The sequence below is a fragment of the Cryptotermes secundus genome, unplaced genomic scaffold (genome assembly GCF_002891405.2).
Source record: "Cryptotermes secundus unplaced genomic scaffold, Csec_1.0 scaffold347, whole genome shotgun sequence".
NCBI lineage: Eukaryota > Metazoa > Arthropoda > Insecta > Blattodea > Kalotermitidae > Cryptotermes > Cryptotermes secundus.
This window is the reverse complement of record NW_019731265.1, coordinates 15,578-20,032: the sequence shown is the minus strand read 5'-3', so window position 1 is coordinate 20,032 and position 4,455 is coordinate 15,578.

Below are 4,455 nucleotides of genomic sequence, written 5' to 3'. Positions count from 1 at the left end.
TGGAAAAATAGCTTATTTGTCCATTTCCAGGTTCGACAACAGATGCTATAACTGTTTGCCACAGTTTGCCCACAGCTCCACCTGAATAATTATTCACACTCCTCGTGCCACGCTGGTGTGGTGGTCCCCAGGTTGCCGACGAATAGCTAGACAGAACACTTCCAGTTACGAACCAAGCACTCAGTGTAATGAAACTGTATAAGGAAAGTAATCGTAGTGTGCAGCCCAGCTCGATAAACACTGAGATTATTTCATTCGCCCACTGCTTATTCTAATAGAATTACGTCATGTTGCGATCAAACTTTCAAAGTACTTCGAATGAACCATTACAGCCATGGACCTATTCCGCTGCGTCTTGAAACTATAACTCATGCATAAAGAATGCTAGAGTTGACCATATAACAGTAAACACTTTGTGTAGCTGAGAGTGAAGTAAGACACTGAGATTATTTCACTGTCCGCTATCCACATTCCGAAAGCGTTACGTCAGTTATACTCAGATAAACTTGATAGACACAACAACTGCAATGTTGCCAAGTGTCGTCATCCACCAGATGCATTCAGGGGTGTCCAGAACGTATGAATTCTCGCAGAGAAGGAAAAAAATTGGGAAATTTCTTTTTTGGAGTCAGTGCAAAAATTTTAACATGTTTTATACAATCTGTAAATTACAATATCTGATTCTATATTCTTTCGAGAAAAAAACAGTGTTTATTTCGTTCGTTTATCACAGAAATTGCAGAAATAGGAGCAAATTTAGTAAGTGACTTCAATTTTTACGGATTTCTAATCGCGGGTATTTAAATATATTCCGTACGGCTGCCTATACCGGAATTTAAATGCCCGTAGGATAAAGGTTAAGATGGCAACTGGTCCAGCGGTGCCGGCAGCTCATCTGGAGGCGCTGGTCGGCAGACTACTTTGGCCAGCTTCAGCAGCGTTCCAAGTGGTTGCAGAACCAGCCTAATCTTCGACCAGGAAGGCTGGTGCTCCTGAAGGAAGATATCACTCCTCCTCTCACCTGGCCGACAGGCGTCATTGAGGAGACCTATCCTGGGGCTGATGGCCTAGTTCGTGTAGTGACTGCGGACCAGCAAGGGGTCTTACCGAAGGCCAATAACGAAGATTTGTCCGTTCCCTGATGAACTAAATTAACAGATCGCATCATGTGAGTGATGAGGACTATCTGGGTGACCAGTGAATTACCCGATGTGTTCATTTGTGTAGAGACTTGTTGCTTAATTAACTGTAATTTGTAGCTCAAATTAGGTGGGCGACATGTTGAGTGCAGCCATTCTAAGTAGTTGGAGCTGTGGCTGCTTGAGGGCGGCACCTCTCGGGTTGTGGCATGGTGGTGCCTGTGCTCACCAGTGAGCAGCAGGTTGGTTGCTAGAAAGTGAGCGTGGGCACGTGTGTGTGTCTTGGCGTCACAAAGAGAGCATGCAAGTGGAAACTGGTTGCTGTACATTAAGTTAAATTAAGAGGTGTTTAAATACAGTCTGTGACATTTAGGAGCTACCAGAGAGATGTTGCTCAATGCACAACAACCAGAATGATCCCACACTTCAAAAAGAGGTAGCAGAGCATGGTTAAGTATAAACAGGGTGGGACGGAACCGTGGTTCCGTAGTCCCTTGTTATAGTGGTTGGTTGCTTTTGTAGCATGCATTGTTAGCGTGGCTATGTGGTCAACGTAATTTCCTCTGAGAGTCTGGTTAGTGTTCGTAGTGTGTTTACATGCAGTCCTAGTGTGGGTTGCCCTGCTGTGATGGTTCGGTTTGTTTGTGTAGGGCACTTGGGTAGGCTATATGGGACTTGTTAACCTGGTTGTGACTCTCTTGTTATCATAATTCTTTCGTGTCTATTTTGTCAGCAGCATTATGGAACCACAAACTAGCGTACCTGAATTTTTGCACAAGGATGAGTTAGCGTATGAGTTGGAGGTCCGTGGTATAAATATGGAAGGTTTAAATGTTGCGGATTTGCGATTTCTTTTTCATAAGTCACACGAAGTAAAAGAAAACCCTGACGTGTCTACTAATTCTGATGTCTTTCTGACCCCTAATAAAGTGCTAACCTTTTGCCATGATCGTTTTCAGCAGATTAGGAATTTGGTGGAGAACACAGACTGTTCTTCCATTGGTCTTGATTTTCCTCATTACCTCCATCGGTTGCGACATGTCAGTACTCGGCTACGTCATCTATTGCAGTTGAGCAGACTCGCACCAGATGTGCGGGCTGACATGGTAAATTTCCAGGAAGAAGTACACCAATATATACAGTATATGATTGCCCACGTAGATTCCTCGCAGAAGAGTCACCCTGCAGGGAATCAGCCTGCTGCTGTTTCCTTTCTTAAGTTTCAGGGTGCCGCTGCATCCGACTTTAATAGGCCGGACCTTCAGAGCGGAATGCATTTGACTGCCCCTAATCTCGCTCCTGGTACATATTTACCTTCTCAGATGCAGCGACTATCCCCTAGCCAGGTGGTACCTCCGGTGGTTCATTACGATTCGAGTACTATGGGAGGCTCTCTCTCCATTTTGCGAACTTGCCTAATCCTGTACACAAAATGCTCGGAGGTCACAACTAAGCGCAAGTAACGACAAATAAACTGGTTGGTGCTAACAAATAAATAATACTAAAGATTAGGAACTATGTCTCAAAAACTTTTGCGAAGTAGGACTGTGGATATTTTGTCAGAGGAGATGGAATTAGGTTCAAGGGAAAAATCCCAGGACGGGCCATTGGACCAACTAGATCCAATAGAAAGAACGCAGGGACCGGAACTAGCTATGAATGAAGATTTCGAAACCGGTAGTAGCGGAAGGGACCTAGAGGTTACTCAGCTTTCCCCACTAGTAGAAATTGAGAAAAGCGATAGTTTTAAGTTACAGGACTTGATGGCAAATATCCAGGTACTGTTTTGAAAGGAGAAGGCGGAGGCCGAGGAAAGAGCTAGGCGATCAGAGGAGAATATTCAGAAATTGTTTGAGAGCTTGGAAAATGGCCAGAAAGAAACGCGAGAAAAGTTACAAGCTCAAATAACAGGAGTTAGGGACGAGGTTCAGGCTAACCTGGTGGAAATAGATAAAAGGCTAGTTAGTACAGATGAAAGAGAGTGGGGAAAGGAAATTGCGGGAAGAAATAAACAAAGTGCGTCAGGACTGCCAAAGGTCACGTGACCAGCTAAGGGAAAAGGTATCTGCCGAGTTAAACAGGGAGATAAGACAAGTGCGAGAAGCAGGGAATCAAAGAGAAGGAAGGTGGGAAAAAGAATTAATAGGGACAGAAGAACAAATGGAAACAGACAAAAGGGGGCTTGAAGGAAAGCTAAATTAGCTTACCGCTCGCCACGAAATAGTAAGTGAAAGTCTGCAACAACAAATGATAGCAAACAAAGAAAGGGCCAAAACTAGCATTGTTGAAGTGAGTAAAGAAGTGTCGAGCTTGAGCTTAGGTTTGCACCAAGCCCAAGAAAAGATAGATAGATTGAGCACAGTGAGTAGTGAGGTGGTCAGTTTTGAGCTTAAACTTACAACAGGTTCAGGAGAAATTAAAGTTTGGACGAAGCTTCGAGGCGACTAGGGGAGAGAGCTTCTCAGATTGAGCAGTGAATTAGTGATGGTCAACTTAAGACCAGTTAAGAAGTAAAGAGGATCGAGCAGGAGGCTGAAAAATTAAGGGAAGAACTCGGGAAATCAGTTTTCATTGTAGACTCTGGTGCTACTCCCCTACTCGCTCGAAGAGAAACTGTTACAGATGCTGTGATTGATTCAGATGGAGCAAGCGTAGAGAATAATTGTGAAGAGCTGTCGGGAACATTCCGGGGAAACACTGGTTTTGGGAGTGGAGAATTTCCACTGCCCTTATCTGATGAAAATGCTGGCGTCAATCCTCTTGCTCGGCCCTGAAGACGGAGTAGATATGTTCCTCCAAAACGTCGGTTGACTTCCTACGGACTACAGGGCGTTATATCTGAGAATATACTGCTCTTCTTACTGTTTTATTATTACCTTTCCTTTGCCGTTATTTCTTGCTTATAAAAGGCTGTCTGTTGGGAGAGAATTGTTATTCTGACAGTAACATAGCACAGTTTGCTGAAATTGTACTTTCCCTGACTCAACTTAGCCCAAATAGTCTCCAGTCTTTTGTTACCGTTCGCTGCATGTAGTAATGTAGACTTTCTCACAGTCGCACAGATAGAGTGCAATTTGCAATCGATATCCTCTTACCTCATTATTTGAGACGTCATTTCCTATGACCGCTTGTTGGCCTCAGTCTACTTAGACCCAACAATGGTCCCAAATTTGCTGGGACAATTCACTGCATGCGGTCCTGTATTCGCAAATTGGGCACCATAACTAAGATAGGATGTGTATGGTTGGCCTCTGTGGTAGAAGTTAAGGGTGCTGATGGTAGGTAGCTTGTGTTCTTAGCAGCCAAAAACTAATAT